Source organism: Petaurus breviceps, unplaced genomic scaffold, assembly GCF_028583685.1.
Source record: "Petaurus breviceps papuanus isolate PSGF00001 unplaced genomic scaffold, PetGlider_PUasm1.0 221, whole genome shotgun sequence".
Classification (NCBI taxonomy): Eukaryota; Metazoa; Chordata; class Mammalia; order Diprotodontia; family Petauridae; genus Petaurus; species Petaurus breviceps.
The window spans coordinates 664227-686699 of NW_027185877.1; positions in this window are offsets into that span (position 1 = coordinate 664227).

A 22473-nucleotide genomic window follows, 5' to 3' on the forward strand; every position below is an offset into this window, starting at 1 on the left:
AGATAGATAGATAGATAGATAGATAGATAGATAGATAGATAGATAGAAGGATGGATATAACAGCTTATTGTTCAATTTTTTAATCTTTTTTAAATTTTATTTTCATTTGATCAGGATTTCACATGGTTGTCCTGTATCACTGCTCATTTCTATGAATTGCTGGCACTGGATAAATCAGTAATAAACATTTTTGAAACTGTCCCTGCATTCAGATCCCTTTAGAGACATTGAATTAATAGATGCATAACAAGTTAGGTCAAAATAATTACCCCCATTTTTAAAACACAGAAAAGAAAGCAGGGCTTTATGTCACTTTTCTAAAGCTTTTACAATAAAGTAGTGTTGAATAAGTAATATGGTGTTCTTGTCACTTAACTGTTTGAGAGAAAGGAAGGAAGGAAGAAAAAAGAAAGTAAAAAAGAAAGAGATGGAAAAAGAAAAAAGGAAGAACGGAAAGGAAAAGAAAGAAGGAAGGAAGGAATGGAAGAAGACAAGAAAAAAAAACAGGAAAGATCTTTTTTGAAGAGCTAAATCATACAAAAATTCCATTCCCACCCATCTTTTTGAATGCCTCTCTTTCAGTACTGCCACAGCAGAACATAAACTTTTGCAATAAAACATACTGGGTTTTCCAGAACTGAGTCCTTGGTTTCAGTGTCATGAACATGTTCATGGACCAACCAGGACCCCACAGAAACCAAGAGATGGGAAAGCCTAAAGATGTGAGACTGTGTAACCTAGACAGGAAATTCAGATACAAATAGAGAGAGAGAGAGAGAGTTAGTTGCTTGTGTCCTAGAATGCAAAATTTGGCTAAGAAATTATTTTGAACCCTCTGTTAATGTATTTTCAGTGGTTAAAAAATTCTGTAGAAATAGTTGGATGTTTTATTAAATTTTCTCTATAATGCTATTGATGGAAGACTAAAATAACCTAAATTACTTTACAAATTATAATTCACAAAATTATATATGGCACTTATTGTATGTGTAATGTCTAGGTCTCATATACAGCTAGGTACTGTTAAATGTCAATAGTAAATCCTATGAAGTAATCACATTATTTAAATTTGCACTTTTTAAAGTTATATTTATGTATAAAATATGGTCATTGATTTGAGACCAATGGAAATAAGAATTGAAAATTTCAGTAACAGGATGTTTTTATAAGATTCATTATTTGCACTGATCAGAACCTAGATGCAGAGCTTTAAGTTTTCAAAATGCTTTACATGTTATCTCTTTTGATCTTTACAGTACCATACAGATGAAGTAATTCAGACTGAAAAAGATTAAGTTACTTCTCCAGGGTGATAAGGCAATTAAGGTGATTAAGTTTCTGAGGTAGTATCTGAACTCAGCTCTTACTCTAAGGCCAACAGTATGCACTGTACCTGTATAAGGCTGAGGAAGAGACACATGATTTAATTGATATGGGAGCTCCCATATGAGGAAATTCCATGTAAAAATACAGATGAAGTCTTCTGCTTAAAGTAGAAAACAGAGAGACAAAATGACTTGTCCAGGATTAGATGGCTAATATGTTTCAGAAGATTGTTAGCCTTCTATCTACTCTGTCATGGTAATAGTAGTTATTTTTTTTCAGAGAAAAATGACTTATCCAAATCCATAACCAACGAATGCTATTAGAAAATGGTTCTTCCCTTTGTCTATTGAGAGTACCACAATCCTTTCAGAAACTGCAGTCACCGTGACTGCCATATCCCTCAAACTTCATATCCAAATCAGTTACCAAACTTTCTCTTTCCTCCCTCCTCAATATATTTCATGCCAATCCCCTTCTCTACTTTCACTCTCTGTCCATTTCAACTTTTCCTTCTAACTATGTGTTGTACATAAGCTTCCCTTTCTCTTCTCTATGACTTAACAGAAATGGTAAACCCTTGCCTAGAATATTCTCCCTTATCATTTCAAGTAGTAGAATCCTTGGTTTTCTTTAAACCCAGTCCAGCTGCTACCTTCTTTATGGAGCCTTTCCCAGGTCCATTTTCTTCTCCTCCTCTTCTCTTTTTCTTCTTTTTCCTTCTCCTTCTGTTACTCCTCCTTCACTTCTTATTCCCTTTTTTTTCTCTTCCTCCTGCTCCCCTCTTCCTTCTCTTCTTTCTCTTTCTCCTCCTTCTCTTTTTTCTTTTCTTCCTCATCTTTCCCTTCACTGCTGATAATTGCTAGCACTACTCATCTAGAAATTATTTTGTATTTTTTGTATGATCTATATAGTTATTTTTCTGCTCTCCCCTCCCTTCACAGTAGCATTAAAGGTCCTTGAGGGCAGAGTCTATCTATTTCATTTTTGGCTTTGTATCTCCAGAACTTAATACAGTTCTTTACACATAGTAGGTGCATAATAAAAGCACAGGATATTTTTAAAGAAAGAAGAGAAAAAATCAGCCAAACCAACTCAAACATGCAAAAAATCAGATGTTCTATGTAGTGTTCCACAGTATGGACCCTCTCCTCATTCTTGTAAGTGAGTAAGGGGAAGAAGTGTCTTCTGATCTTTTATTTTGGCACCACATTTGTTCTTTATATTTTCACAACATTCAGTTTTAGTCATTTCATGATTGTTATTCTTTCATTTACATTGTCCAGTTATTATGTAGATACTTTTTCTGACTGCTTACTTCAGTTTGCACATTGTAGATTTTTCGATATTTCTCTGTATTCATCATGTTTGTTGTTTCTTATTACTCAGTTACATTCCATTACATTTATATGACATAATGTTTTTCCATTTCCTTTTCAATAGGCATCTAATTTGTTCCCAGTTTTTTGCAGTATGCCTATCTGAAAAAAAAAAAACCGTGAGCATCATCTGGAGACAGCAACCCAAAGTAAACAAGGCCCAATATATTATCACAAGCATCTATACATGCTGCATTGCAGGGAAGTCCTTGGGGAACACACATATACACACACACACTCCCCCCACCACCACCACCAACAGCCTACTACCTACAATCTAGCTAATACACCAGAATTAATTACCCTATGTGACCTTCTCAGTGACACTCATCACATTCTATTTTTTCTTTTTTGGCTTTTTGGAGTTGGAGGCGGGAAGGCAGGGTAATTGGGGTTGTGACTCACCCAAGGTCACATGGCTCATAAGTGTTAAATGTCTGAGGCTGAATTTGAACTCAGGTCCTCCTGACTCCAGGACTGGCATTCTATTCACTGTGCTACCTAGCTGCCCCACACATTCTTTATCTTTTAGAAAATAGCAGATCTATTTCACTGGGAGCATTAAAAAATTGGGCAAAAGAAGATGTTTGTGGTCAAATTAGTTTTATTTTTATGTTTGGATCATCTTTTTACACAATTTCCCCCTAATGATCTACTTTATATACCAAAAATTTAGGATAAGTAAGAAATTATACAAATAAACAGCTGACTTTAGGATTCACTGTTTCAGAGGCAGGTACATGTTAAGCTTTCAAATGGTGCTATGTTTACTGCAAATAGGGAGGTATTCTGGGTAAAAGTACTAAATGAAGGAAAAGTGACATACTATATAGACACATTCATAGGACACATTATATATTCATGGGGGGATATGGGATGTATTAAGGGGAAAAAGGGAATATTCAAATATGATCAGAAGACTCCTTTTATAATTATGACAATATGGCCTGTCTTGATTAACTTGAAGTCTAAATCCCTCTGAAATCCTGAAAAATTGTAGTTTAGTACTACAATCCTGAAAGTTTTGCCTTACTCACTATAAATGAGAGACTATGTTACTAGACATATATGTATATGTGTGTTTGTATAATTGAAAGTACCTAGGTTGAAATTATTTTCTAAAACTTCAATTAAATAACACCATGCTAACAAAAACAACAACAAAATCCTACCATAGCACTATAGCGTGATGTACAATTCTTTGCACAGAATAGGCAACACGGTAATTGTGTTTGACTCTGGAGATATAAAGTCAAAAGTGAATGTACACTTTTTAAGACATTCATTCATATGAAGAAATGTTTATCCTTTGGCATTTGGGAGGCATCAATTAACACTCATTCCCTCTATCAATGCAGAATATTATTACAATACATTATCCTGGTTATTCCTTTTATACTATCTCATCCTTAGTTATTCCTTTCTGTTTTCCCCTAAACCTATCCAAGGTGCTGATGATTTTTTTTCTTGATTTGGAGGAATAGAGGAGGCCTGACCCTGTGATTTCATGAGGGTATTGCCTTTGTTCGTCCTTCATTCTTGAAGAGGGACAATGATATCACAAAGGTGTTGTCTTGACTTTCATGTGAATTAGAATTAAGTGAGACAGAGCTACACAAAGTTATCAGTTTCACTCCTCTCTCTCTTCCAAGACTCATCAAAGTCCCATCAAGGCATAGAGTGCATCACTGAGGAAACTTCCCTACCAATATGGGTCAATAATTGATATGCAACTTATATTCTTAGAAAATTGACTGGAGGCACCGAAAGGTTAAGTGACTTCCTATGATCACGTAGTCAGTATATGTCAGAACAAGGACTTGTCATCCTGACTCCCAAACTAACTCTAAACTCTATTTCTCTCTTCTTAGTCTCTATCTCAGGGTTCCAAATGAAGCATCTGAGCTTTCTGTTTATTGTCTCTCATTATTACTATATAATCAGTCCACTTCCATATTTCCCATGACATTTATACACATGCTTGATATTATCATAAAACTACCTATATTTGAGTTTTCATTGGTCACCTTTACAACATACGTATACTTGTCATATCTCTTTACAGTTATTTAAATTATCTTTAATTTTAATTCTTATGAGTCTGTGGTTCTATAATTTGCAGCTTTAAACCATAACTAGAGAATATTGGTACATCATAGATAGATCGCTGCGCCCACTGTTATTAGGAATCATTGAAAAGACTGTGTACTTTCCTAAGTGTTAACCAACCTACTCTCTTCTACTGTTATTTCTGAATCTAGCTTATTTCCTATTTTTGATTCAAATGATTACATGTCCACCTGCATGTTATAGACTAGTCTCGAAAATGTGATAGTTCATCTTCAATCTTGAATTACTCCAAATTATATGTAAAGGAGATCCACTGGAACATTCACTGATTTTTAATGTTATTCAGTATCACAAACCAAGAAACAAGTTTAGTAGAACCAATTATTAATTCTTAAATATATGAAATAATATGACTTACCTGTAGCATTTCCTTTTTGATTCTTTGAAATGATCATAGATTCATGGATATCCTTTATGAAATTATGAGGAGGGAACAGGCAGACATTTATAAAAAATATTCCATAGAAGACCACATCTTTAAAGTAATTTCTGAATGAAAGGGGGCAGAGAACACACATCTCAACTATGCTTATAGATTGTTAAGAATAAACATTTTTGACTTGGTACAACAAAATGTAGTATCAAGGCCTTTCCTAATAGTAGTCTCAGTTTTCCCATATGTAAAGTGAAGGGTTTGGTCTAGAGAGCCTCTGAGGTCCTTTTTCATTCTAAATCTATAATCTTTTCCCCCTAAAAGACATGTTTCAATCACATAAATATCACTGACAGATGCAATAAAAGAGATTACTTTGATGATAGTCTGATTAGTAATACCTAGCATTATATAACACTATGAAATATATTTTCCAATGTGATGTCCAACACAGAGTTGAAACAAATGAAGTATTCCCTTGGAAAATGCAATCTTCTGGATGATTTTGTTTTTTAATGCATAACACTGTTTGTATCAAATTATATGATCTTATAGTGGCCCCAATATGAGATCCACAAGCACTTGAAAGAATTTGCCACATAATTCACAGAGGAAGAAAAAGGATGAAGAATGCCTCTTCTTTAGACTCTGATATGCAATTGAGCAAACAGCCCGTGACCTTGTTCCATATGTGGAAAGACACTAAACAAGGAAAATGAGTTGCACCTAGATAAAATGGGAAAGATAGAGTGGGCTGGGATATCTTTTAAAATTGTTCAAAATTTTAATGACCTCCCCAGATTTTACATAAAATGAAAATAATAGGATTGTGTATGTCTAGTGATGGGTATATTGGGTAACTATATAGATATGGTTACAAGTGGCATGGGTAGATATGATCTGAAGTCTGCCTCATCTTGCAGAGATTAGAAGGGCTATAACTACACTGCCAGGACAATATCTGGCTGGAAGGGGTAGGCAGGGTCAATGATAGTCAACTTGGGCTGTCTTTCCTTTAATCTCCAAGAGGAGGACTGGATTAGAATTTTATATATATGCTACCTTTAAAATATCTGTGGTATAGGGGCATATCTGTCTTAAGAAAAAAAGCTACTTCCCTTATTATTTTATTTATATTTCATTTAATTTTATTTTTTTCTCAATTGCATGTAAATCAAAATCTTTAACATTAATTTAAAAAAAAATTTTGAATTTCAAATGATCTCCCTCCCTCCTCTCCCCCTTCTTTGAGAAGGCAAACAATTTGATATAGCTTATAGGTACAGTCATTAAAAATATCTCCATATTAATCATGTTGAAAAAGAAAACACATGTGAGAAAAATAAGAGTAATAAAGAAAAATTTTCAAAGTATGTTTCAAGCTGTGTTCAGGCACCATCAGTTCTTTCTATAGAGGAAGACAGTATTTTTCATCTTGAGTCCTTCAGAATTGTTTTGGATCATTGTATCACTGAGAATGGCTCCCTGATCACTCTTTTAAAAAGTCCTTAGTTTACTATCATCAACTTATCCCTTCTCTACCTAATTGCACAAAAGATAGTCACTAATAATGAATAGTAAATAGACCCATTTAACCAAGCAAAACAGAAAGTAGTATCTGAAGAAATGTTATAGATTAGAATATATCAGGAAGTATACAGGAACAAATGAACTCTGTAGTAAGAAACAAAATCTCAGTTCAAACCAGGAGAAAAAAATCTCGTTCATTAGAAGTCTTCTTAGCAGCCTCTAGAATTGCAGTCCCTGAAGGTTAAAAAAATGAAGGGGTCAGCCCCCATACATGTCTCTGGCTTGGAGGACAAACACTAATCATTCCAATTGTTTCTCTCTCCACAGGCTCTTTCATCCTTTCTCCACATGTCTGTTTTAGGAGTTTCTGAAGCCACCTGAAGTAAATTCTTTATGGCAGGTATGTAGCATCATGTTCAACATTCTCTCCCCCTCAAAAAAACAAGACAGTAAAACAGAAGTCAAATCTCTCTCTCTGCATACTCCATACCTCACAAACTATACCAAGTTTGAGTGAAATCAGGATTTCATAAATGCCATATTTTAGCACTATCTTCCAGTGATTATGTTTGGGAATCATGGAACTCTACAATCTCCCAAGAATCAAAATGGCAGATCATCTAAAAGATAATGGAAATGCACATATTATGTATAATTATGTTATTTGACATAACTAATAATTACATACACAAGGAGTGTTATAAAAGATAGAGAAAATATTGACCAAACAGTATGTGGTCAAGTCATACAGCAAAAGAAAGATAATAGACAGACATCCCACAAACTGACCCATATAATCTTTAAAAACCCATAGGAAGTCATGCAACACTTTGGTGAATTCCATAGGAAAATCTATAGAAGGATACTAACAAGAGTCATATTTTGTGAAAGTTCATGAATGAGCTTTAATCTAAACCTTTGAAGGAATTACCCATGTGGATGAGATTGCAGATCCATTAATTGTTGAAGTGATCACTGTACATTTAAATTTCACTTTTTTGACTATATGTTCTAGATAGAATAAGATGCTTTTTAAAAATCATAATAGATTATATTCTTTAAGTTCCACAACTTGGTCTATCATATCATAGAATGAAATTAGAAAATAAAGGCATGAAAAGAAAGATGGATTTGGTATGATCTGGAAAAATAATTCTAATATATGTGTGTGTGTATACACACATATAATGCTGTTATATATATATATATATATATTGTATTATTGTGAATTCCATTTGTTACTAAATTACAAATTAAAAGTAATGCTATTGATAAGGGAGATTGCTCTAGTTTATTCAATAAATAGTACTTAAGATTTTAGGGAAGCTAGGTGATACAATGTATAGAGTTCTGGCCTTGGAATCAGAAAGACTCATCTTTATGAGTTCAAATCTAGGCTTAGACACTTACTAGCTGTGGCAAATCACTTAGCCCTGTTTGCCTCAGTTTCTTCATCTGTAAAATCAGCTGGAGAAGGAAATGGCAAACCATTCTGGTATTTCTGCCGAGAAAATCAGAAATGGGGATGTGAAGAGTTGGATATAACTGTATAACAACAACAATACTTAAAATCTTTGAGAGCTCAAACTAATTAATGAAAAAGATGGTGCAGTTTTATGAACTAGAAAGGAAATATTATAACATACCTCTGGATTACTCTAAAGTTTTTGGATTATGAAACTAAATATGGGGACAATTTAATTATCAGGAAGAGAGCTAGAGGTCAAGCATGGTCATCCCATGACCATACATTTGCCCACCTCCACACACGTGTGTCTAAGTATATATGTACAGGTGTATATATGTAAGTAGTCATAGGTTGATCAATATTACGTGCTCATTTGTGTGTTTATATATATGTATATATATATATACATTGATAATTTATATTAAAATATATTAGGTCAAAACATAAGTTCAATAAGTTAACAATATGATAAGATTATGTGTGTGTTTGTATTTATACACACACATAAAAATTTTGACCTATTATTCCATCAGTTTGGAGAACTTATTATTTGGAAAACTTCCCCTTTTATGTAAAAACATAAACCAGTTATTGTATTTGCTACTGACAGGTTAGATAACTTTTCTGTAATCCAATGGCCAGTATGCATCAGAGACTAGATTTGAAGACCTTCTCAGAGTCTAGGTCTTTCTGACTCCAAAACTCATCTCTTTATAATGTTTAGTAGCTTCTTGTGCAATAAAACCTTACACTTGTCTGGAAAGCTAGTAGAAAGTAACATAGAACTCTCATTCATTATGTCATTTGGTCTTCCTAACAAGTCTGTGAGGTAGGTAATTCAAATATTATTTCCCCTGTGTTAGTAATGAGGAAGCCAAAGTCTAAGTGCCATGTCCAAGATCTCAGAGCTAGTAAATACTGCAGCATAGTCTATAATCTGGGCTTTAGGATTCCAAGTACTATTGTACTAAGAAGTTAGCCTAGATCATCTCTGAGGTCCTGCCCAGCTCTGAAATTAATATGGGTTGAAGGATTGTACTTCATAGTCATGTTGATTTCTATGAAAAGTGTACCATTATTTATTTACTTGAAATTGATCCTGAAATGTTATCTGGTCTCATAGGATTTGAGGGTTAGAAGGGATCTCAGTAGCCATCTAATTCAACCCATAGAAGAAAAGAATCCCCACTATAGTGGGCTTGATAGGCAGTCATCAAGCCTAGTGTCCTGTGTGGCATCAACAAGGAACAGATTGATTCATGATTCAAGTTGGGGAGAGGAAATAACAAGAGAATATTATCATCCTGCATGATTCCTTTCTTTCTTTTTTTAATAACATCTACTGGCTCTGGAAAGACATGTGCCAATTCTTTAAGAACCCTTTAAGTACATGTTTGTAAATACTCTTTTCAATGCATCTGTATTCTTTAAGCATTTTAAAGAGAAGTATTCCTTTGCCTTGACCTTCCCTTCTCTCTCAGAACTGGAAATTTCTCCAATTAAAAGTTTGTCTTTAATCTTTTCTGAAAAGATGGAAATAAAGAAGGCATTACAAGTCTCATTCATTTTTTTTGTTATTTTTCCCTTATTAATATTCCTTCCCTTTGTAGCAATTAAACAAAAGGTTCTTTGTGCATCCTCTTTTGACTGGAATATCTGAATGTTTTCTGTGAATTTTTTTTTAACTTTGCTAGTTGTATCTCCTTTCTGTTTTGGTCCTTTTACTATTCCAACTCAACCCCATTTTTTTTACTCCTTTTCAGAGATAAGGCCTGATTTCCAATTTTCCCTAGCCCTCTTATTCATCCTTCAATTCCATATAGACTTAGATTAGTTTGATTAAATGCACCTTGGATAAGTAAGACAAAATTCTAAGAAAGCCCATGGTGTGAAAATAATATCTAAATCTCTCCAGTGGAATGTAGTCAAAGTCCAGCCACAAAGAAACAGTGGGACTGAAAATGTCTTTCCCTTCTACAGGAATGCTTGTACCAACACAGTTTAAGCTCTCCTTAGCCAAGGACACCAGATGACAACAAGATAGAAGAATAGTGATATGTCACATTTAAAAGGTTTTGTTTTGTCTTAATCACTGGGCCTTCTCAAATTTGAATAGCAATTAGGGATAAAATTATCAGCTAGTGCTGAGAAGCTAATGACCCAAATGAATTTGAACCCCTGGAGCTATGGCATAAATTAAGGATATACAGGCCTTTCTTGAAACATTGGTCTTATTAATGCATCAGTAGACTCACTTCTTTTAAGGTTAGAATAACATGAGGGAAAGGAACAAAAAACATGCCCCATTTATTTTTAAAGCATCTACTATGTCCCAGGTACTGTTAGATACCAGGGATACAAATACTAATGAAGAAAAATGCTCTCCACCTCCTGACAGAGAGGAAATATACTCAAGATGCAGAATAAGATATATGTTTTTGGTCACAGGCAATGTGGAAAATGTTTTGCTTGACCATGCATATCTATTGCAAGGGTTTCAATTTTCTTTCCTATCCAGTGGAGGGTTTTGATTAAATGGAGAAACAATAAATTCTTATTAATTAAAATAAATTTAAACTTAAAAAAATAATTAAAGCACTGCTCTCATACAAAATACTCAGCTTTTCAAGCATGGTTACTATCTGGACTGATTAACTCATTTCGTAAGAGAAGATCTCTTTAATATATCAATGGATAAAAAAATTATATATAATATGTGTGTGTTAATGTATGTTTGTGTCAATATGTGTGTATTCATGCAAACATATATGTGTATGTATCTGGCTATGGAAAACATTTCTAATACTAGTTAGCATCCTTACAAGAGGGATCCAGTCTTCACAAGATGAATTTGCACAAGAACATCTGTACAAATCAATGCATATATATATATATATTACTACTAGGGAAAATTCAAAACCTTTGCTCCATTGACTATGGGTCACATACCATAATTTAAAATATATAATTTCATAATCTTTTGCAGTTTGATTTATATAAAGAGGCAATTAATAGAAAATGGTTTTAAAGTATAATTTTTAAGTTTTTCTATGAATTTTGTATTTATACACATAAATTTGACATTATACATATATATACATATATATATTCATACATCTGTATCTATAGCTATAAATATATGGATGAAAATACCTGTAGTCTAGACTATACTATGCAGTCTTTTTTTTGGTCTTAATTTAGTAATCTAAAACATGTATGTGGGACAGGGAATATAGTTAGACAACAATGAGTTGGGTCAAAAATTGAATGAAAAGAGAGAAGATATTGGATTGCATGTGAGAAATTGAATATTTATTTTAATAATCCTAAGATTCCCGATGAACCTTTTAACACAAATGTTCTGCCGGTGATGTTTTTAATTATTAATCTTGGAATCCCTCAATCACCTAAAATGCAAATTGTGGGTGACATAAAGGTCAAGAGAAATATTTATTACAAATGCTCATAGACAGTGGCATATATCCAATTCTAATCTATGCCCATGGATTTGAGTAAGGGTATCATGGAGGATTGGAAGCAGTCAGTCAAGTAGTAATAGTAAGGAATGACAAATGGACCACCCAGATACTGAACAATTGGATTTTTTTTAATTTTAAGGCTTAATGTTTAAATTTAAAATTTAAAACAACAATTTAAAATTGACTACATTAACTCTTACAGTACATTGGGTGGATTTTCTGTGGAGGATTAATAGATACTAATAGCTGAAGATCAGAAGGTTGTAGATTAGCTAAGATCTGCAATAGATGCCTCAATAAGATCAAACACTTCAGCAAATTTTGAAGTATCAAAAGTGATGAGCTATCAATTCATGACCAATTATTATACTGTAGGCTAAATAGCAAATTGCCTCACCTGTTTGAACCAACGAATCCTGATTTCAATACTACGGTGCTCTGGATTTGTTCCCATAGCAACATCTCAGTAAAGTGGTAAAATCAAAAGATATTGCAGTAAATTTATTCTAGAAATCCTCGAATAAAATAAAATCCTTGAAAATACTTATGTCAATAATGATGTTGATAGTAGACTAAGTCACTCACCAGGTTAATTTTTTATCTTGCTCCATAGCTTCAAGGGCCGCCAGATATAACAATGAGTGAGCGAGCTCCAAATAATTACCTATCAAGTGCCTAAAAGGCCAAATGGTGTTTGTGGATAGGAGACCACATGCTCTGAGTCAGGAAGATATAGATTCCAGCCTTGCCTCTGCCATTTGGTATGTGACCATAGACAAGTCACTAACTTCTCAGTGGTGACACTGTAGACATCTCTACAAGATGTAAAACAGTTGCTAATCTGCATTGGTAAGGAGAGTTTCCTGCTTTGGAGCACCATTAAGTTATGGATGAATTATAAATCAGCATAGGTAAAGGAAGATTGTACACCTAGATTGCCATAAACCAATTTAATCAAAGATTGAAAGAGGAAAACAATTCTAATGTCCACAAATCATTGATGAAAAAAATCATGATAACGACTGTGGTCAACAATTTCACTGTTGTATGGAACATCTAGCTGAGGAAAGACCATCTGCCAAGTCAAGTTAGCTTGTGACTTATAGTCTTAGATAGTTACATAGAACTCTGGGAAGTTAAGTGACTTGCCTAAGGTCATATAGCCAATATATGTCAAAGATGGAATTTGAACCCAGATATGCTTAGCCTTCAGATTGGCCCCATCTGCTATAGCACACTTCTCTAATTGAATAATTCAAGTCAAAGCAATGCAGCTGAAAGAAAATCTTACCAGCAAGAGAAATAAAAGATGGACTTACATTTATCCTCAAACCATAAGGTTTATGAAGTCTGAGCAATGTTGAGTATCTTAACTAGCATTTGGGAAAATCCACAGTGTAATGCTTTTTAAAAATACATTTTCTTTCAGTGAAGCAAAGAAAGCAATTTTAAGAGCTGAACAGTGTATTTGTCATTGAAATGTTTTTTTTTAATATGGTACCTTTCTAGGAAGAAATATAAGAGACCACTTTTGCCCTCTGAGCCAAAGTTTGCACAAGTAATCTATAATGTAATGCAAATTTCAGGCATGACCCAATTTTAGAAAATACTGAGCTGACATGGTGGCAGAGACTTAAACTTAAAAAGCCCAAAGAACTGTGCAATATATGAGTTAAACACAGTCAGAACTCTGCCAAACTAGACATCCCCATGACTGCTCAAGGACAAAGTTAGGTTACAGATTACTTTGGCACCTAATATTTCAATGACAAATACATAATTGTTCAATTGAAATGGCTTTCTCTTTCATAAGGAAAGAAAAATCATAATAGGAAATGTTGAAAAACACCTAGCTATTGCTCAAAGCCTGCAAATTTTGTAGTGAGAAAACATATTTTATAATTGCATCATAGGAAGAACTCTTCAAACTGCAGAAGACCTTAGAATGAAATTAATAAAAGAAAAAATAAATGAATCCTAACAATTGTAAAAAAAAAAAGTGAATGCTAATGCCATACTCTGTGTTTATAGGTTCAAATCTATCAGAAACAATTTTATTTAATTTAACATCAATTTCATATTTAAATATTTTTATCATAGAGACAGATTTGGTAAATTGTGATGGTCCCACATGCCCTCTGACATGACTTTGGTACAGGATGATTTCAAGGAAGTTTTTTTAGGAATCTGGAACAAGAAGATCACAATATACAAATTATAGTTTTAGGTTTAATATCCCAGAAGAGTTGAGTAAAAGATCTTTTGCCTCCTAGACAACATCCCTTGTTCTATGAGTAAACAAATGAACTTCCCTCCTGAATTGAATATCAAGATATATTTTCTTAATGGAGTAGGGTACCTTCTGAATATTAGCTATTGTCAGATCCAAGGGAAAAAGAGAGTTTATGATGTAAAATGTTGGGTACCCCCATTGATTAGTTTTCCTTTGAAAAATTTCTTGTCCTTGATCTATCACTCACACTTCCAAGATAGTTTTCTGAGGATTTTGGAAAGGAATTAGAGGAAAATATTATTCCTTAATGTTTTCTATCTTATAAAAAATGAGATTTTATTATGCTTGTATATTATGTTGCCAAACACCGTGCTAAAAGAAAATACAAATTCAAAAGCAAAGACTGTGTTTCCCTCAAGGAGCTTATATTTTAATGGGGGAGTCAATGCATATAAAAGACTGGTCAGAAAAGGTCTCTTTAGTCCACAATATTACATAAATGGCTACTGAGTCCATAGCAAAGTATAGAGAGTTGATCAGATCATCATTCATGATTCCTAAACTAGAGGGAGTAGGGGAAGGGAGGAAAAGGTACACACTTGGCAAGTTGTCCAGGCCATAAAAGAGATATGGGCAGAGGGAAAAATGAAGGGGTGGGGGGTAGCTGGGGAATTCCCAGAACAATAGTTTAAGAGATGCAAGTATCAGTCCAAACAAGAAGTTCCTAGAGAGCAAGAGGGCTCTGGATAAGACTGTGGAGGAGCTGTCCAGCATTGAGTGAAGTGACATGAGGAGTGAACCTTAGTAAAGGCATCTTTTCTAATCCTCTCATTTCACAGATTTTAAAACTCAAGCCTACAGAGGAAAAAAGGCCTTTTTCAAGGTCAAACTACAAATTAGTGTCACAGCTGGCTCTGAATTTTTATCTCTGGATAACTTGCTATTTAGATAAATGCTACTGAATAGTCATCTACATTTATCCATTGCTTAAAATAATATAGTGGTGGTCACTGATTCAGAAAATCTTGAGTTCAAATCTCACCTCTTAATCATACTGGCTGTGTCATCTTGGACAAGTCACATAACCTCTCAGTGCCTCAGGTAATTTGTAGGCAGTTGCTGACCTACAGAGGTAGAGGAAATCTTCCTACCCTGGAAAATTCACAGACACACATGTTTTACATTGTATACTATTAAAAACAAAAAGATATTTCTTGAGAGATTATTTTATATTTTTTCTATCTATATAGCTCTCTTTACACACACACAGAGATACAAATGTGTGTGTGTATCTCTAGTCATAGTTCTGCCTTCTCTCCAACTACCTGTTGGGCATTTCAAACTGGATATCCTTTAAGCATCTCAAGGTCAAAATATTCACAAAAGAACTCATATTTTCCCTAAAACTCCATTACCCTTCTGAAATTTTCTATTTTGGCAAGACCATAAATATTCCTCCTAGTAACTCAAGTTTACAAATTCAGAATCATCTGCATACCTCACCCTTCCTCACCTCATATGTCAATGAGAAAGCAGGCTTAGTCGATCCTATTTTGACAACATTACAAACATCCATCCCTTTCTCTCTACTCACACATTCACCATCTGAAGTCATTCACTCATTACATACTGAAGACTTCTAATCATCTCCTAATTGATTTTCCTGCTTCAAATCTCTTCCCTCTACAATCCATTGTCCACAAAGTAATTTTTCTTTTTTTCTTTTTTTTTTTTTTAGAAATCAGGGTTAAGTAACTTGCTCAAGGTTACATGGCCAATTATTTCTGGGTGTGGTGCTGAGTGTCTAAGCCCCGGATTCGATCTCCAGGTCATCCCGACACTGGAGCCGGTGTTCTTATTCTCTGAGCCACCTGGCCGCCCAACAAAGTAATTTTTTAAAAGTGTAGACTTGACCATGTTACTAACTCAATCAATTTTAATGCTTAAAATTACCTTTAGGAGCAAATGCAAAATTTGCCATCATTTAAAGCACTTTATAGCCTGAAGAAAACCTACATTTTCCATCATTATTATACATTGCTCCCTTTCAGGCACTCTCCAGTTAAGCCAACACCCTACCTCCTGTCTCTACTTCTTTTCCCTGACTGTCCACTATGTATTTCCTCCTCACTCCCTCTTCAGACATTTCAACTTTTAGCTCATATATGACTTCAATTTAAGATTTACTCCCTTTGAGTTTTGTCTCCCTATCTTAACCTCACTCCCTGCCAAAAAATAATGCTAATCTTTACAAATTTATTGTGGTTACACACACACACACACACACACACACACACATGATTTTTCTCTTTTCTTTGTATCCCAAGCATGTGGCACATGATAGGTGCTTTAAAATATTTGCTTATTGATATGTCACTTCATAATAACAATAATAATGTCACAATAATAATTTTTGCTAAACTTTGGTTCCTTTCCACTCCTAGCACTTTAAGGGAAATAAAAATCAGTGTTACACATTAGACATCAGGAATGTGAATATAGCCTTTGAGAAATGTACCAGTGCTGGAAGACTGAAGAAGAATGTGAGAATGCTTTACATTAATCAAATCACAACTGTTTCCCAAGAACATGGCTTGAATTATCCAAAATTTATGGGCAATTTAATCAAGCATCAGGTGCACCTCAAAAGAAAAGAACTTGCTGAGCTGGGTATTCAAGAACTCAGGAATTTTAAATCAATCTAGGCTTTGGGAAAATAGGGATGAGAAGAAGGTCTTACTGCTGCTTGGAGAAATGAGAAGCAGCAAGAGGAGATGTTTTCCCTGTCTCACTAGGTAGGGTACACTGTCGCAAGAAGGCAACTCCCCCCAAAAAAATATGGTCCCTAGTTCTACATGAGGATTTTTGTAATAAATGAGTTACAGCAGTGGCAAAGATGAACAAATGAAGAGTTTCCACATACTGTCTAAGTTCTTTTGCAATCAAATCTCTTCCCATTTTAGGAGCATGAAAAAGAAAAAAAAAATGCCTACTCTTTTATCAAGTGGGGAGATGGAGGTGTAGGGACTTCTTTTCATGTTGAAAGCCCTCTATGTTTCAATCAGTTTATTTTCCTTTATTTTTAAGAAATGTATTATCAAAGAGATTATATAATATATGAAAATAGGTTCTGTTCTCTAAAAACCATCACCAACAATTCATACAAAATATAGCACTTTCAGGGAAACATTGTAAGTCCTCTATGGTTTGCCTAGCTTTAAATCCATTATAATATTTCCTAAATAGAATTAACAGTAGTTTCCTAATTAAAAAAGGAGTTGAACCAAAATATCTCATTAATCACTTTATGTGCAGGGATGACATCAAATTATATATGTGACTCTAACAACAGGAACAACAACAACAAGAACAGCTCCTGCATATGAAGAACCTTTCTCCATTGATTCAAAGTATCATTTGGACTTGAAAAGTGAAAAATTCTTAATATACAACAATCAAGGATAGAGACTAAAAATTTTGAGCTCAAATTTAGAGATCTCTTCAGTCCAATGGAAGAAAAAGATACCTATAAATAACTTGGTCTTCTCTAGGCAAAAGACATATAAATGTCAAGGAAAGCTATGATTGCATATGTTAAGAAAATTACAGGCATTCTGATATCAAAGCCAAATTGGAAAGAACAAGTTCAAAATAATTAATATCTATGCAATACCACTCTAAATCTCTAAACATTTATCTTCAGAACTTTAAAATAGAGCTAAGCAGATTGTGAAAATATCCTAGCAATAACCCATATAATATTAAAAAAAACACACCATATACTGCCTATTACCCTAGGGAAAGAATTTTTAACCTTCTCAGTGTGTGTGTGCATGTGTGTGTGTGTGAGTGTGTGTTATGGATGCTTTTGAAATTCCAGTGAATTTTATGGACCCATTCTCAAAATAATATTCTTCAGTGCATAAAATAAAATACATGGGATCACAAGAGAAATGAATTTTATTGAAAGTTATTGAAAGAAATAGTTATCAAACTATTTTTATATTAAAAAAAGAATGTTCACAGACATCATGTTCAAAAAATAAAGCTCTTGTTGAAGGTAAGTTTAAAAAATGGTTGACGCTTCCTGATGAAAAAGCATTCATACAAAACATGATAAACACACCAAAATCTACAGAAATATGTGTGTGTGTGTGTATGGAGAGAGAGAGAGAGAGAGAGAGAGAGAGAGAGAGAGAGAGAGAGAGAGAGAGAGAGATTGAAATATTGCTTTAAAGTTTACAAAGCAATGTTTCGGGAGAAAGAGCCATCATTACAGCTACCACAAACAACCAACTATCAAGTGATTGTCACTGAAAGGACAGTCAAACCAACCTAATCAAATCAGCAAGACACCTTGAGGGACAGACAGGAGGCAGTACATGTCAGACAGGTCATAACACTAGAGCTATGTCCTTTCTAAGTCCATTAGAGACAGAATAGAACTCTGGGCTCCCCAAATTCTGGAAAGACCAGTGACTCCCAGATCATTGGCCCTAGTTACACACAAACCCCGACCTTCTCAGTCGCCATAGCTAGTGAAGGCCTGAAAACGAAAGTTCTGACTTCCAAAGTCCTTGGCGTCATCAAATTTTTCAGAACCTTCAGAAATGAATTCAGGTTTAGCTAAGGAAGTGGCATTAAAGAAGTTGCAATAGCATCTGCTTTGCTCTGTGCCCTAAGGACCATGGGGTCTTTCTATATGACTCACAGCTGGAAACTCTATGTCATAACCCCCCCCCCATTAGAATATGAACTCATTCAGAGAAGGGATTGTTTGCTTTTCTATTTCTATTCTTAGTGCTTAGCACAGTGATTTGCATATAGTAAACACTTAAATGCCTATTCATTGAAAGAGCTTTACTCATATTATGACATTTGATCTTCACATGGGCCCTGGGAAGTAGCTGCTATTATCACAGCAATTTCACAGATGAAACTGAGCCAAGAGAAGCTGTGACTCATCCAAGGTCACACAACTAGACAAAACTCAAGCTCATGTCTTCTTGAATGAAAATATAGGGTCCTATCCATCCACTCAGACATATAAATGCTTAGAAAGTAACTGAATGCAGTTTGATCCTGCAGGGAGACCATGGAACAGCTAAGATCCAGAAGCAGAATCAAAAGGCCTTTGATAGGTAATATACTCATGAACTTTGTAAACAATATGTAAACAAAGAAGCATAGACTAAATTACCATTGTGCATATTTATGGAAATAGAAGTAATTATGGTAACAATTTAATATGAGGTCACTGACACCAGAAATTAATGAAGGACTATCCTAATGGAACCTAACTAAACTTAGTGACTAATGTACATTAAGCAAGGAAATGAAAGAATTGTGCAGTATGTTGCTTTTAGACTGTAAAATTGTATTGCCTACTGAATACCTAGCAAGACACAAGCCAGCAGCTGGAAACTAACTAACCTGTTATCTTCTAAACTGACAGATAAGTCTCATAATACAAATACAGACAAAACTATTCTAGAGAATTCACCCAATAAGTTGTCCTAGAAGACCACTATCATATTGTTGCCCATAAGTGCCTTAAAATAACATCGATCCAATCTAAACAATTTTAAATATTGTTAATAAATATCACCACTTCAAATGCTCATCAATTCAAAGATATATAGAACAAAATGTTTTCAAAGTACAGAGTCCCAAATGGGGACATCAAAATTATGTGCACACAGATTGAAGTTCGTGTCATCCTTTATCATCTCCTATGGAAGTTATACCAAGGATGCTTACAGTGAACCTATGGAGGTGAGCATTCATTCTAATATTTTTATTCAATTGGGGAAAAGCAGTTATTTTTATTGACCTTTGAAATGTGTGTCAAAGTTAAATGTGAAATAAAATGTTAAAATAGAAATAAAATGATTCTTGAGACTGTTTCTGTCTGAACCCCATCAATAAGAGTGAGAATGAGGTAATAATAATGAACAGGAAACCAAACAATTTGAAAACTAAAGTAGATCTTAATGGACATTTTATCATGGAATTATATCTGAATGATCCCAGTCACATAAATTCAAATGAGGAAATTGAGGCCCACAAAAGTAGGCAAATTGTCCAAGATCAGTGATAAAACCAAATTTCACTGATTCCAAATCCAGCATTCTTTCTACTGCACCCTATGTTTCCTATGTTCCATTATTGTATACATGAGGAAATTGTGACCAAGATAGCCTGACTTCCATTTTATAAGGGTAAAATGATTTATTTATGGCCATACAACTAATTAATGATAGAATTATTAGGACCCAGATTTCCTAATTCCCAGTCAAATGCCATCTTCATTATCATGGTTCTTTTTTTTAAAAGCAATTGGGGTTAAGTAACTTGCTCAAGGTCAAACGGTCAGGTGTTTCTGGGTGGGTAACAAGTGTCTGAGCCCGGATTCAATCCCCAGGTCATCCCGACACTGGAGCTGGTGCTCTTACTCACTGTGCTACCTGGAAGCCCTGTAATTTTATTGTAATTTTTTTTTATTTTTTGCTTTTTGGAGGGCAATTGAGGTTAAGTGACTTGCCCAAGGTCACATGGCTAGTTTTTGTGTTAATTGTCTGAAGCCAGATTTGAACTAGGGTCATCCTGACTCCAGGGCCGGTGCTCTATTCACTGTGCCACCTAGCCACCCCTCATTATCATGGTTCTTAATTCCTCCTCAACCATGATTCTTCTTTCCTTTACTCTCTCACTGAGAACTTTATTTCATTTTTATGAGTATTCACTTTTCTTTGTTTATTTTTCAATTCTTTTTTAATTTTTTTATTAATTTGTTTGTTTACTTTTAGTTTACAAGATTCAATTCCACAATTCCTTGATTTTCAAATTTTGTCCTCCTCTGCACTCCCTCCCCCCCCCACCAAAATGGCATACAATCAAGTAAAAGATTTGCAAATACTTAGACATTATTTAGGTTATAAAGATGGATTGTATCAGATGGAATGAAAAATGATAAAGAAGAAATAAAACCAAACCAGAGAAAGAAAAAGATCAAGTGGTTTGGTTCAATCTGGATTCAAACTCAATTCTTTCTACTTCTTTCTCTGGATATAGAAATCTCTCTCCATCATGAGTCTTTTGGGATTGACTTTTATCACTGCATTACTGAGAAGAGTCCAGTCTATCAAAGCTGGTTATCACATATATGTTGTGTCTCTAATTGTGTACAAATTTCTCCTGGTTCTACTCTTCTCACTCAGCATCAGTTCATATAAAGTTCAATCAGTTCATACCTGTCCAGGTAAATATGAAGTCCATCTGCTTCTCGTTTCTTATAGCACAATAGGATTCCATTACATGCATATGCCACAACTTGTTCAGCCATTCCCCAACTGATGGGCACCCCCTTAATTTCCAATTCTTTGCCACCACAAAAAGAACTGCTATACATATTCTTGTACATATGGGTTTTCCTCCCACTTCTATGATCTCTTTGGAATATAACTCCAGAAGGGGTATTGCTGGGTCAAAGGGTATGAAATTATTTGTAGCCCTTTGGGTATAATTCCAGATTGCTGTCCAGAAAGGTTGGATCAGTTCACAACTCCACCAGCAATGCATTAGTGTTTCAATTTGCTCACATCCTCTCCAGCACTTGCCATTTTCCTGTTTTGTCATCTTAGTCAATCTGACTGATGAGGTGACTGGTACCTCAGAGTTGTTTTGATTTGCATTTCTCTAATCAATAGTGATTTAGAATATTTCTTCATATGCTTATAGATATCTTTAATTTCTTTCTCTGAAAACTGCTTGTTCATATCCTTTGACTATTTATCAATCAGGGAATGACTTGTATTATTATATATTTGACTCAATTCTCTGTATATTTTAGAAATGAGTCCTTTATCAGAGACATAAGTTGTAAAAGTTTTTTTTCCCAATTTCTCACCTCTCTCTTAATCTTGGTTACAGTGGCTTTGTTTATACAGAAGCTTTTCAATTTAATGTAATCAAAATTATCCATTTTGCATTTTATAATGCTCTCTAATTCTTGTTTGATCATAAAGTCTTTCCCTCTCCACAAATCTGACAGGTAAACTATTCCTTGCTTTCCAAAATTGCTTACAATATTGATTTTTATACCTAGCTCATGCACCCATTTAGACTTGGTTTTTGTATGTGGTGTTAGATAATGGTCTATGCCCATTTTCTGCCATAGTATATTCCAGTTTTCCCAGCAGTTTTTGTCAAATAGTGCTTTCTTATCCCAAAAACTGGGGTCTTTGGGTTTATCGAACAGTAGATTACTATAGTCATTGATTGCTGAGTCTCATGTGCCCAATCTATTCCATTGATCCACTACGCTATTCCTCAGTCAATACCAAAGTTTTGATGCCTGATGCTTTGTAATAGAGATTAAAATCTGTAATGTTGTCTCATTATTGTCATTCTCTTGAATGAAATTATTGATTGTTTCTGTAAATTCTTGTTTGACACACTTGTTCTTTAGGATTAAATTGTTTAATTTCCAATTAGTTATTAGTCTATTGTTCCATGGCCCTTTATAGTTTTTATTGCATCATAATCGGAGAAGGATG